General features: G+C 49.1%; 1 long non-coding RNA gene across 1 annotated transcript in view; it reads left to right on the forward strand.

Moving 5' to 3' along the window:
• The first annotated feature begins 4,253 nt into the window (after nt 1–4,253).
• Nucleotides 4,254–14,937, forward strand: part of LOC148442043 (uncharacterized) — a 59,270-nt gene continuing 48,586 nt past the window's right edge. Inside the window, exon 1 of the long non-coding RNA XR_015875922.1 lies at nt 4,254–4,366. This is a non-coding gene — a long non-coding RNA (uncharacterized LOC148442043). The remainder of the gene's footprint in view (nt 4,367–14,937) is intronic.

Genomic DNA, 14,937 nt, shown 5'->3' on the forward strand with positions numbered 1-14,937 from the left:
ATCACTGTGTGTGATGAGGTTAGTAATTCCTGAGTAAGGTCAGAGACTGTGTAAGTGTGTGTGAGGCTGTGATGGTACTCCATGTTACTGATGGTGTCTCAGGAATTACTAACCTCATCACACGCAGTGATTACACAAGACTGAGTAAGGTCAGAGCCTGTGTAAGTGTGTGTGAGGATGTGATGTTCCTCCATGTTACTGATGGTATCTCAGTCTTGTGTAATCACTGTGTGTGATGAGGTTAGTAATTCCTGAGTAAGGTCAGAGCCTGTGTAAGTGTGTGTAAGGCTGCGATGGTACTCGATTGTACCGATGGTTTCTCAGTCTTGCTAAACATTTCGGATGTGTGTAAGGTAAAGTGGGTGTCCTTATGTTGTGCTGCGGCAGCATTTTGATCGCAATGGATTAGCATACTATCGCAGTTGAACTGCGTACATAATCGCTATTGCATTCGCAGTTGCGTTCCGTAATGAATCGGGCCCTACTTTAAATACTTATGGTGGTCATCGCTGACCGGACGATATGCCGGCTCCCCACTCCACCATCTGAATGGGATCGTCCATCGCATCCCAGATCATACGAACCTGCAGGAAGATCTGGGGATGCGATTTACGATCCCGCGGGACCGCGCAGCATGATATCAGGTACGATATCCTGTCCATACACGGCACGATATAGCACCTACTGTATATCATGTCGATCCCTCGGATTGGCACGTATATCCTGCCGTGTATGGCCACCTTGTGTAAAAACTGAAGATAGTGCCAATCCCACAGAACTAGGGAGAGGGGCAATGTTGCCTATAATAAAATACAGTAGTTATAGGACCACACCTCATCCCCGATAGACGCCAACACGAGATGTAAAACGGGCAAATTGCTCACATTAGCGCTTACATGAGGTAAGTACATGATACGCGCATATCACCATGGAATGATTGTTCACCCCACACAGGAGATGATGAATAATACGCTCACACTGTGGCTGATGCAGGCACGTAAAGGTTTCTCTCTAATTTATGCAGATCTATGGATTCACAGGAGACTCATTTGAATAAGCACAAAATAAAACTTCTCATGGTGCAGAGCAGGGCGGTCACTCTGGAAAAACAGGTTCAGGAACTGTGGGTGGAGCTACAGGGGGTGGAGCTAGAGAAAAACTTATATATATATATATATATATATATAGATATGTAATTATATATACACATATATAGTATAGTATTTAGAAAAGAAGGCACACAAAGGGGACTTTAAAATTAAACTTATTTTATGGAAAATACATTTTGGCCCAGGGCTTTACATCATAGTTAATGAGAGGTTCAGGAACACAGGGCCTGAATCAGGGCCGGGCTTTTTTTTTTTTGGATCGGCCTCTTGGCCGCTCGCATAGCAACCATTGGGCTTGCGACGAGACCCTTGTGGTAGGGTCTCATTCATCGTAAGCCCCAGAGAGCTTTCGGCTCTAACAGAGCCGGAAGCTCTCCACTGACATCACTCGTGATGTCAGTGGGGCTGCCCCCAAATGGCAAGTGTTCCCTCGGGAACACCTCCGTTTGGGCAGCCAACCCCCGACCCACCCACCAAAGGGGGCGAGCTGTCACTCAACATCGATTGCTCGCCCCCTTTGGTACGAGACCCGGAGCGACACAGTGCGTGTAGCTAGCCGGGTCTCGCACATGCGCACGACGGAGCCGTCTCCGTCGTGCGCATGTGCGAGACCCGGAGCGACACAGTGCGTGTAGCTAGCCGGGTCTCGCACATGCGCACGACGGAGCCGTCTCCGTCGTGCGCATGCGCTGGGGGCCGCCATCAACTCAGTTGCTAGCGCTCAGCGCTTGCGACCGGGTCTGAATCAGGCCCTGAGTTCCTGCTTGTTCCTGCTGAAAAATAGCCCTGGTGTAGAGTATCCAAATTAAAACACAGGGCCTGATTCAGACCCACTCGCGAGCGGCTGTCCGCTCGCAAGTGGGTCGATGGTCTGCACTGAGCATGCGCACGATGGAGGGAGCTCCGTCGTGCACATGCGCGAGACGCGATGAGCGTAGGACTTTCCTTCGCTCGTTGTGTCTGATCAAAGGGGGCGTGCTGTCGATGTTGATTGACAGCACGCCCCCTTTGGTGGGCGTGCCTCCCAGACGGGGGCGTTCCCAAGGGAACGCCTACCGTCAGAAGCCGGCCCACTGACATCACTAGTGATGTCAGTGGGAGTGATTTTGGCTCTGATAGAGCCAAAATCACTCCAGGCCTTGCGGTTGAGAAACTCAACCGCAGGCTCCGGCTCGCAGTGGCGATGGTCGCGATGGTCAAGACCATCGCGACCATCAACCTGCACGCTCGTATAGGCTGTGGGTGGTGACCCACAGCTATACGAGCGTCCAGGAGGACGCTCCATTTTTATGGAGGACGGCCCTCATTCAGAGCGAGCGCTCTGCTCAGAGCGTCCGGCTCTGAATGAGGGCCACAGTTTATTAAAACATACACAGAATGGGGAGTATATTCTGTACCCGATAGATGTAAACAGGATCATGAACAGGAACCAGCAATATAGACAGAACACAGATGTTCTATGGCTGGAATTGTTCTGGTGATGGAAGGTATACTATACCCTGGTCAGTCTTTTTCTAGTGATATTGGGCCTGATTCAGAGCCGAACGCTCTGACGAGAGCACTCGCTCTGAATCAGGGCCCTCCTCCATGAAAATGGAGCGTCCTCTTGGACGCTCGCATAGCTGTGGGTGACCAACCCACAGCATATGCGAGCGTCCATGATGATGGTCGCGGTGGTCTTGACCATCGGGCTTGCGACGGAGACCCTGCGGTAGGGTCTCGCTGCCGCAAGCCCTGGAGTGATTTTGGCTCTATCAGACGGTAGGGAACGCCTCCATCTGGCAGCCACGCCACCGGCACGCCCACCAAAGGGGGCATGCTGTCAATCAACATCGACAGCACGCCCCCTTTGGTGCGAGACCCGGAGCGATGGAGAGCCCGTCGCTCGCTGGATCTCGCACATGCGCACGACGGAGCTCCCTCCGTCGTGCGCATGCACAGTGGGGGAACATCGACCCGCTTGCGAGCGTACTGCGCTCGCGAGCGGGTCTGAATGACCCCCATAGTTCACTGTTGGTTTTTGGCCAAGCGAGCACATACGTCTGTCAGCAGGATATACTACTGTAACATAATGTATAATTTCCAATTTATTTATTTTGTAAATTATAGTTACTGTTTATTTTGATACTTTTGTGTTTATTAAACGACTGTAATGTCTCCCGGAATGTCCTGTGTTGTACTAGAAAGTCCTATCTGATAATGTGATCTCCGTCTAAGGGCTTAATGCAATTAACTGCAAATCCTTTTGCGGAGCGAGTAAGTGCGGCTGTATGCCGCCGGAGTCACAGATTTTTGTTCGTAGCCACGTAGTGCGAGTCCATGGTGAGATCAGGCCACGAGGGGGGGCAAATTACGGCCCCATTCGCACCAAATTGGAGCCCTTAGTATTTTATATCAGAGAATGAAGAAGAATTGAACCATCTATAGGACAATATGGGATTTTCCTGTGATTGAGGCGTCTGCGTCCGTGTCTATTGGCGGTCGCAGCGTTATGCTGCTTCAAGTCCAGCCCCCGGGGGAACATCCGTGCGTCCGAAACTGCACGGATGGAGACGCCCAGTGGCTGTAGAGTCTGAAATTCCGATTAGTGCGTCTTTAGTGGCGCCATGGGAACTTGCAGCAGCGCTATGTCAGGTGCAGTTTCTCTGTACGAGTATGGCCGCCTATGTGAGCGGTGGAGGGTCTCCGGGGTGCAACCCAGCATGCCCGTGACACTGCTATAACACGCCCATAAAACGCACAATCGCCGTTGCCTCCGCTAAGACTGCTCAGGAACAACCAGTACATTCCTAATACACCTCTCCATGTATTGCGTCTGCAACTCTCTCTACGTACATGCGCAGAAGATAAAGTGCGCTCATCTGTGACCGACATCGGCATTACGTGAGAATCGGGCCCTATGTATAATACCCAGGGTATGAAGAACAATAGGGGTTATTGAGCCTTTAATAATAGATAATGGCGCTGCTATTCCTTGTGTGTATAAGGGACAGACGTTTGGGTTTATCATTGTGTTTGTCCTGTTACCAGAAAGCAGCGTTTATTATTCTCCTGGCTGTGATAACCGTATAGCTGGGAACATGCTCTGTGCTGTACTGATGCTATTACTGTGCTCATGTATTGTGTAATATGTTCCCACAGCTCACGACCGGGAAGGCCCCCGAAACGGTCGCTGGGAGTCGCCATCCAGGAGAACGCACGTTTGCTGCCCCACGGAGTTCCAGGTCTCTTATCTCCTGGACTTATCTCCCCCACAGGTAATAAAAGCCATTACACCATCAGCCCTTTCTCCTCATCCACTGAAAATAAACTAATATTGATTTAGCTGGCTGAGTCTGCCGGGAGCGCGGCGTTCTACGCTATCTCCGCTGTCTCTGCTCCTGTGGCTGCTGCTGTACTGAACTGTGGAGACTGGAAATATTGCTCCGTGTGTAATCAGATGTAATTCATTCAGTGAGTGGCTTATTATAGGTGAAACAGTTGCTTCTATTCAAAGTATATGTTACTAAATCACAATTTCTCTAAAGCTGTGTTATTCTGGCATGGTCCTTATCATACGCTTACTTAGAATATATTGCAGGGGTAGGGAACCTCTTGCTGTCAGTGTGCTAGATAAAATGTAGCTAAACTGAGTATGCCAGTTCTATATCTGTCACAGACCCCTACACATGCCCCTTATATACTAACAGACCCTCAACATACCCCTTATATACCATCAGACCCTCAACATGCCCCATATATATACCAACAGACCCTCAACATGCCCCTTATATACAAACAGACCCTCAACATGCCCCTTATATACCATCAGACCCTCAACATGGCCCTTGTATACCAACAGACCCTCAACATTCCGCTTGTATACCAACAGACCCTCAACATGCCCCTTATATACCAACAGACCCTAAACATGCCCTTATATACCAACAGCCCCTAAACATGCCCCTTATATACCAACAGACCCTAAACATGCCCTTATATACCAACAGACCCTCAACATGCCCCTTATACACCAACAGACCCTAAACATGCCCTTATATACCAACAGACCCTCAACATGCCCCTTATATACCTTGAGACCCACTACACATGCTTTTATGCACTGAAACTCTGCACATGCTCCTTATGCCATGAGACTCCTCCAAACGTCCCTTTTATGCCATCATACTCTTCCGCATGCAACCCTTATATCCCACTATTTACATATATATCCACATACATTTATCCTCCCTGCGCTTCCAGTCACGCCACACATAACTCGGCAGCTCCTTGTGCCTCAGTAGCGTCTTTCATGTGACATTTTACCTTAAAATGCGTCTCATTTGCGCTGCTTCTGCTGATTTAAATGATATGCAGCATGCCTCTGTTCTGTGTGTGACTGCGGATGTATCTGCATGCGAAACGCTACGTTACAGTGTTACAGCCGCTGACACTGTAACGTAGCAGTTCACATGCAGATACACCCGCACTTGCATACAGAATATAGTCATGCGGCATGTCATTTTAATCAGCAGAAGCTGATTGTGCTAAATATGTGCATCACTGTGTGAATAAGACGCATTTGAAGGTAAAAAGTTACACCAAAGACGCTTGGCGCTACCAACTCACGCCACGACATAGCGGGATTAGAAGAGCTGTTTAATGTGCAAGGAGGCTAAATGTATGAGGACACATCTGTACCTTTGGAGCTAAGCCCATTCTGGGAGGGGGTACTTTTTCTTTCTATGACCCACCCCTCACTGGAGCGCAGGACTGACACTGACTGACTGTAACCTCCATTGTTTACAAGAGAAGGTCATGTGATACATCGGCCGGCCCTCCCCCTGCCAGTGGTGCAATGGCAAAGTGTCCCCGCTTCTGCTTCCAGTGCCAGCCGGGAGCCCCCTACAGTGATGCTGTGTCACATAACTGTGCCCCTGGGGGTTGCTGACTCCTGCTAAAGTGTATTAATATCATTATTATTATTATTAATATGAAAATTATTATTATTATTTGCTAAATAATAATCATAACACAGTGATCACTTCTGATATCTTTGCCAGAGTTTTGTTTTGCTAGTTTCTTAGTTTGTTTTTAAACATATCACAAAATGTGTTAAACAGATGGTGACACTATTTGCGCACAAGTGATAATTGTCTGTTTACGTGAGTCGCCTTTTGTCTGGTACTAAGATGGGAGTTCTATTTAGATTCTACTTCTCATTTATCTAGCACATTCTAGAAGATAATACCTGGAACCTGATTGGTTGCTATGGGCAACATCACTTCTTAAATAGAACTCCCATCTTAGTAAATTTACCCTGTGCTCTCAATGCTAATAATGCTTTACTTTTATTGAGATGTAGTGATTGGAGTTAGTACAGTTTTCAGGCTGATGCCTGTTGTTTTGGGTTATTTCATGTTTCCTTTCAGATCACTTGTGTACATTAATGATTTTTTGTTGGTTGTTTAGCTACTGTCATTTTTGACCTACTTTCATACAAAAGGGACATGGTGGGACTGTGAAGAGGGGCTGCAATGAGAAGAATACTGGACACACTATTGTACTATTATACAATATACTATGAATTAGAAACAAAGGAGAATGTTATTCTCACTTATTGACTGTGGCCCTGATTCAGAGCCGCTCGCTATTTGCGGTCGTTCGTTCTAAAACAAGGGGTGGCTATTCAAATGAACCGTTCGCTAATTGCGGTCTGTTCACGCCTCTAAGTCTGAACGAGCAAGCAAAACTTGCGGTTGTAATTTTGAAAAATACGCCCCCTGGCCGCTCGCACCCTACGTCATGTCCGCTATTTATTAGATTAATCGAGTACATTGAACAGCGTATGAACTGCTCGCTATTCTTGTGGCTGTTTTTTTCAACCGCTATTTTGCGAGCAGTTCTGAGTTAAAAAAAAACCAAGTGACGTGGTCAATGACGCTGCTGGATTAATTATGCACTCCCTTAAAACGCCCGTTTTGACCTTTAAGCACGCCTGCGTTCGAATTCCACTCCGCGTTTTCAAGCACCTTCCCCTGTTACCACCCACATACGCCTCCTCCTGTCACTCAAAATAGCAGGCATTCGCTATATAGCGAACAAACGATTTTCGGCCGCACTGACCGATTCGCGCATGCGTATTAAAATCCGTACGCATGCGCAGATGTGCGAACATCGGTCAGAACGAACGAGCGGCCGCTTACGAGCGGCTCTGAATCAGGGCCTGTGTCTCTCTCAGGGTGTGTGGTGAACAAAATAATTAGCTGTTCCCTGTAGGGACTCTGGAGACCTGAGGACAATGAAGGTTGTAATAAAATTAATTAATCAGAGAAGAATTCCTTCTTTTCCTGCTAGGTTACGTCTCTGGATTTTTGCAGATGTTTTATTGTAAACATTTGTCGCTGTAGTTCCAGGTCCATTTTCCGGTCTTTTAATGTAGAACCTTGAAGTAACTTTGGTACATGTGTGTTTTTATGAGCATAGCCGGTGACTGGTAAGGTGACGGATAGAACGGTTTATATTTACTGTGCTGAGTTTACATCGCAACACTGTGAGACGCATCTGTATATTATCGGCTGCTGCCTACATACTCTGTGATTTCTTATGCCAAATTACCAGCAATATCAGCGTATATAGGAGCAAACAGAGGGGTAATCCTAAATAGATTTGTGGCAGCTATGGCGTATCCATTGGAACGGATGCTAAATTAAATTCACCGTCCAGCAGCGCTAATGGCGTTCTGACGGGTGAACGCAGATCTTGCAGATTTCTTTTAGGGATGATCAGAAGTTTTATGGCTCATGTAGGTTAGAGGTAGTCAGAATTGGCGATTTCTGGGGCCTCTTTGCTTTGTGACATTTTTCAGGACCCAAAATGTGCGCGCCCCATTGCCTGAAGTTCATGAGTTCAGCAGTTATATCTTCCCGCATTGTGAAACGGCGTTCCATATACCCATCAACCCATTGTGGTCGTGCCCCCTCCCCATCAACAGACACAACATCTTTTCAACGTTGCAGTAGTTGCCACTTTGCCAGCCGCTACAGGGCACAAGGAGAGAGAGGCCTGACATTGGCCGTCCAGCTGGAATAACTTGTGTCTTACTACTTATCTTCCTAAGGATGCCTGCTGACCTGACGCTGACCTGACGCTGACCTTTATACCGGGCATAGAGTATGCCATTGTTGGCCCGACCCACCATTTATCAGCGAATCGGGCCAATAATCACATAGTGTATTGCCTTGTCCAATCGGTGATGATCCATCACTGCCGGCATGTAAAATTTTCTGATTAGATCATCGGCTGATTAGATCACCGGTTTGCCGCAGCTGGCAGTATATGCCGAGCCGCAGCCCAACATTTCCCCTGTTCCTTCACAGGGGAGGATCGGGGGAAATGTTTCCTCCCCAGGGCCGGAGAGCAGACATTGTGGGAAATGCAGTGTGACATATCTCTGTGTGTGGCCACAATATCAGCCGGGTGTCAGATAAAATGTCTGTCGCTCTGACAGTGTACGCCCAGCTTTAGAGAGAGCATCCATTGCATAGTAGCAGGGTGGTGAGCGGTGCTTCTCTGTCTCGCATCATTCTGGGAAAGTGTAAAACGTAGGAGATATTGTTTCACTAATGTTTGAGATATGACTCTTGGTGCTATTAATAATGTGGCGATTTCTTATTGAACTGTGGGTCTCATTCAGACCCGCTCGCAAGCGGATCGATGTCGAGGCCCTGCGCACGCGCAGCGGCCGCAATGCGCGTGCACAAGGCCCGGAGCGAGAGAAAAATTCTCTTGCTCCGGGGCTCACTACAAAAGGGGCGGCTGTCGATGGTGATCGACAGCTCGCACCGTTTTGAAGGCGGGGTGGGGGTGGTTGGCCAAACGGAGGCATTCCCGAAGGAACGCCTGCCGTTTGGGGGCGGCCCCACTGACATCACTCGTGATGTCAGTGGTGAGCTTCCGCCTCTATTAGAGCCGAAAGCTCACTGGGGCTTGCGGCAGACGAGACCCTACCACAAGGGTCTCGTCGCAAGCCCCGATGGTCGCGATGGTCTTGACCATCACGAGCATAAGCTTGGCCGCTCGCTAAAGCTGTGGGTGGTCACCCACAGCTTAACGAGCGGCTGGGAGGCCGGCTCTTATACAGAGAAGCGGCCGCCCTCATTTAGAGCGAGCGCTTGCATTTTGCGAGCGGCTCTGAATGAGGTCCTGTGACTGATGTGTCAACTCATCACATAGTATATGATATATCTGTAGTAGGCCCCTCTCATAAGCCTGCACATCCACAGCAAAATACAGTTCATCCAGTTCTTTCTTTGCACAGCATGAAGGTAGATGGAAGCAGCAGGACAGGGAGAGGGCAATATCGAGATTTATTTTGGGGGAGATGTACTAAACTTTGGACATGTAGAGGTGTTACATGTAAAAACCAATCAGATTATAGCTATTATTTATCTACTACATTGTGTAAAATGACAATAAACAGCTGATTGGTTCTCCACCTGTTGAGAAGGTTTGGTACAAAAGCTCCCCAAACACTATCTCCCTCTTAGGATGGACTCATAGACACAGGAAGGGGTGTAAATAACAGTGAAGTAGAAAATAAGAGTTTGGGGCGATTTGGGGGCAATGTTCAAATGTGAAAATAACTTGCAATTAAATCTGCCACACTGCTCTATTTTGCTTATGGACAAGTGAGTTGTAGCATACTGTATATTTTTTCTTCAGGGTCCACAGGGCTCCACAGGGGAGACAATGGGGTATAGGTGGTGGTTAGGAGGACTGGACACCAACAGTTAAAGCTTTTCTGTCCCAGGATGCTCCGTTGTGAAGGCTGTCTCATACTGTGTGTGTTGCTTGCTGCTCAGTGCCATATTGTGTGTTATACTGTCCTTGCAGCTATGTATAGCAAAGGCCTGGGTAACAAGCAGGCTGCTGCTGCTCCTATACTGGTCTCTTGCAGGATTAACCCAAGATGGTCTGTGTGCATCTTGTTATACTGCCCCAGGCCAGTCAGCCCCTCCAGCCCCTGCTCAGGAACCCCCCTGGGCTTCATTTTCACAGGAGTCGGCAATTATTGCGGACCGCCTTGTAGTCCCTGCGGTATCTCCCCCTATGGGATGGCCACAACCCACTGATGCCCGTACCTCCTATGCCTCCTCCATGGGGGTAGACATGCTCTCTACCTCAGTGCAGAGTCTAGCGGCTACTTCTACACCCTTTCAACAAATGTTGCAAAGTGAGAGACCCTTCCCCAGTAATACTAGTAAACGTGCCGTGTTATCCTCACAGTCCACACAGCTCTCAGATCTGATGAGGTATCGTCTGGGGAGGCAGAAGACGCAGATCTCTCTCTCACTGAGGCCCCCTCGGGGGAGGAAGAGCTTCAGTCTAAGTTGAATGTTCCTGCACTAGTGAGGGCTGTCAAATCAATTCTTCAAATAGAAGATGCTGAGCCCATTCCTAAGGCAGAAGAGCCCCTCTTTAAGCAGCAGAAAGTGGTTTTGGGGGAATTTCCTCACTCTGATCAGCTTTCTGAACTCATGAGCGCGGCATGGAATACGCCAAGTAAAAAGTTCCAGCTGCCAAATCGCCTGGTTTCTTTTTATCCTATTCCAGCAGCTGATTGCGCTAAATGGGAAGTTCCCCCAGCGGTGGATTCCCACGTGACACGTCTAGTTAAAAGCTCTACTTTACCTATTCCTACATCATTCTCCTTAAAGGAGTCGACAGATAGAGGGATTGAAGCTTGCCTCAAATCTGTGTATTCTCTTACAGGAGCGATTACTCGACCATCCATGGCTACTGCCTGTGTGACCAAAGCCATTGAGTGCTGGGCAGATGCTCTAGAGAACTCATTTCCCTCTGATGAGTCCCTGGAACAGCTGTCCTACATCTCACACACCAGGGATGCAGCCTCCTATATAGGAGAAGCAGCTTTGGATACTGGTCTCCTAGCTTCCAAGGCATCTGCTACTTCGGTGGTAGCCCACCGTATTATTTGGCTTCGTTCATGCAAGGCCGACATGGACTCTAAGAAGGCCTTGGAATCAAGGCCTTACACTGGGGAGATCCTGTTTGGCCCAGAGTTGGACAAGATTGTGGCTACCTTGGCAGCTTTTAAGACTGCTTTCTTGTCCTCAGCATCTACACCAAGGCCTCGGATGTCATCCTTTTAGGTCCTTTCGTCCCCAGGAAAAAGATAAAGGTCAGCCCTTCTCACGGCAGTCAGCTTCCACAAAGGCCTCCAAGCCCAGGAACAAGCAGGCCTGGGTTACTAGACGTCCAGCTGCCAAATCTGAGGATAAGCCTTCAGCCTGACAGGACAGGCCTCCTACTGGGGGATCTGAAGGTGGGTGGCCGACTTCTTCAGTTCGCCAAGTTCAGACAACCACAGATGCCTGGGTACAAGAAGTGGTCTCTCACAGGTATGCCTTCTCATTCCTGAGACGGCCCCCCAGCAGTTCTTTTACACAGGCCCTCCATCAGACCCGAGCAAAGTCCTGCTCCTTCAGATGGCCATTCAGTCCTTGCTGCACTCAGGGGTGATAATTCCAGTTCCATTGTCACAGCGAGGGACCGGTTATTACCCTACCCTCTTCTTGTTTCAGAAGCCCAACACCTAACCCTCTCCAGGTGGAATGGGCTGCCCCATCTGATCAGATCCCAGATGATGGTCCTCTGTCTGGAAGTTCGTCTATCCCTCTCCTGGTAGTTACAGACGTCCCACCTAAACAAGGGTCGCCCCTTCTAGATCCCGTATTGGGTGCTCCTCACCACGGTTGCAATCCTCCACAGGTGGGGCACAATGATTGGCCAGCACTCCTTCCAGGGTTGTTGGACTCCCACCGAGGGGGTCCTACCAATCAACGTCCTGGAGCTCCGAGCCATCTACAGAGCCCTCACTCTGGTTCTGGACATTCTTCATGGCAGGCCAGTACAACTACAGTTCGACAACGCCATGGCGGCGGCCTACCTCAATCACCAGGGAGGCACTTGCAGTTGGACGGCAATGGCAGAAGTGGCACGCATTGACACGTGGGCCGATTTCCTCTCCCAGCCATCTATGTGTTGTTCATCCTGGGGATTCTCAATTGGTAAGCGGATTTCCTCAGCTGTCACGCCATGCTCGCCGGGGAGTGGTCTCTACACCCAGATGTCTTTCTGCTCCTGATGGACAAATGGGGTCTACTGGAAGTGGACCTCATGGCCTCACGACACAACCACAAGCTTCCAGTGTATGGGTCCAGTACAAGGGACCCCGATGCAGCCTTCGTGGATGCCATGTCAGTGAAGTGGACCTTCCATTTTGCGTACCTCTTCCCTACAGTCTCCCTTCTTCCTCGTGTCCTTAGGAAATTCAAGCAAGAAAGGGGCACAATTCTGTTGGTAGCTCCAGCTAGGCCCAGACGCCATTGGTATTCCGATCTTCAAAGTCTCTCCGTAGACGCTCCTCTCCAACTTCCTCAACGGCTGGACCTGTTGTCTCAGGGTCCCTGTCTACATCCGGACTTGGCCAGTCTGTCTTCGACGGCGTGGCTCTTGAGACATCCCTCCTAAGGTCCAAAGGGTTTCCTTACTCCATGGTCCAGACCATGCTCAGAGCCGGTAAGCCAGCCTCCGCCCGGATCTATCACCGGGTGTGGCATACATAGTTCCAGTGGTGTGCTTCCAGAAGCTATGACCCTTTCTCGGATCCTTGCCTTCCTTCAAGCTGGATTGGATCTCGGATTCCACCTGACGTCTCTGAATGTGCACGTGTCTGCTCTGTCCATCTGGTTCCAGCGCAGAAATGTTCCACTGCCGGATGTTCAGACCTTCCTTCAGGGTGTCCTCCGTATACAACCTCCCTCTGTCCCTCCTGTGGCTAACTAACAGACTCTGGCCAGATGGCTTTGCATGACTATTTTACTTGCTCTTTGGGTCCCTTGTGGGCAGCCCCGCTGTATTGCATCTGCCGAACAACTATGCAAGGCGGCCACTTGGTCTTCTGTCCACACGTTTCTAAGGTTCTATGCCTTTGATACATTCGCCTCTCAGGATGCTTCCTTTGGATGTTGGATCCTCCTCTCAGCTCAGGAACGTCCCCGCCTTTGAACAACTGCTTCGGGACATCCTCATGTCTCCCTGTGGAGCCCTATGGACCCTGAAGAAGAAAATGAGAGTTATGGTGAAACTTACCTTTGTTAACTCTCCTTCTTCGAAGTACCATAGGGTCCTCAAGGTGCCTGCCCTGACTCACCTGGCTTCTATGGGTTTATTATCTTGGTCACTTGTTTCCTTCTCTATAGAGTGTGATTCTTCTGTGTACCAGTCTTCCTTCTCTCCTATCCTGCTCCTGCCTTGGGCTTGTTGACAAAACTCAATTGCCTCAGGCTGTGGGCGGGGTATTGGGGGAAGGATCGGAGCATCCTGGGACAGAAAAGTTTTAACTGTTGGTGTCCAGTCCTCCTAACCACCACCTACACCCCACTGTCTCCCCTGTGGACCCTATGGACTTCGAAGAAAGAGAGTTAACAAAGATAAGTCTACCATAACATACTCATACACACACACATACACAAAGTCACACTCTCTCTCTCTAATTTACAGTATATGTGTATGTATAGTATGCTAACATTTGTGTTGAATTTATTTGTTCTTCCCTTACATGGTTACAGGTGGGATAGTGTGATATATGGCTGCGATATGGCTCTTGTTTTGTAGTGGGCTCTGTAATGTTACTTATTATTATTATTATTAGCTCAGCCGGCCCCATTGGTGTCAGAGAGCCGCCTCTGTGCCCTTTAATAACTGGAATTCCACCTGCACATCTGTGTCTTGCAGAAAGCTGAGATGTAACCACCGTATTCTCAGCCTTCTGGGATTCTTGCAGCCTAGAAATTGTTAATTGTGACAGCTCAGCAGCGAATCGCTTTGATATATACGACTAATAAATTAATATGATTAAATTAATGAGCGACACAACCACTGCCAAACTCGGGCAGTCCGGCATTAATGCTGCTACTGAGAGGAGTCTCATTCTTCCCCCGTGGAGAGGGGGTGGTGGGTATCTCGCATGTTGTCACAGTGATAAATGACGTATCCCAGGCTGCACTGCTTTCCATCTGCTCTGCCCCCCAAAACAACATGAGAAAATATCTAACGCACTCTGCACAGGTCCTACGGAGGATCCCATCCCTCAGATTACTGCAGAAGGGAATCTGTCTGACTGATCCCCCGCCTCTTCTTCTGCCCTAATTCATGCCGTACCGGCGTCCTGTCCTCTAGGGGCACACAGCAAATTATCACATTTAAATAACGCTAGAAACCTCCAGTAAGACAGACGTTATTATTATTGCTGACCCTCATCCATAGAGCAGCAGATCTCTCCTCCTCTGCTAGACACAGATGTACAGACATAATCTGTATTAATGGAACGAGTTCTGTATACAGAGACTGTACTGTAGATTGCGTGATGCTATTTTGAGCTATTGGCTTAGTGAATACAGGCCCTCATTCAGAGGCGGTCGCAAGAAGCGACCGCTTCTATTTTTTAGTGCGGCCTCCTGGTCGCTAGCTAAGCTGTGGGTTACCACCCACAGCTTAGCGACCGAGCAGGGCGATGGTCGCGATGGTCAAGACCATAGCGACCATCGGGTCTTGCAACGAGACCCTAAGGTTGGGTCTCGGCAGCCGCAAGCCCCAGGGAGCTTCCTGCTCTGATCGAGCAGGAAACTCCCCACTGACATCAATGCTGATGTCAGTGCGGCCGCCCACAAAACAGTAAGCGTTCGCTTGGGAACGCCTCCGTTTGTGTAGCCACCCCCCAGCCCCGCCTACAAAACGGGCCGAGCTGTCGATCAACATCGAC

The sequence above is a fragment of the Taudactylus pleione genome, unplaced genomic scaffold, assembly GCF_031769625.1.
Source record: "Taudactylus pleione unplaced genomic scaffold, aTauple2 ptg001639l, whole genome shotgun sequence".
NCBI classification, from domain to species: Eukaryota; Metazoa; Chordata; class Amphibia; order Anura; family Myobatrachidae; genus Taudactylus; species Taudactylus pleione.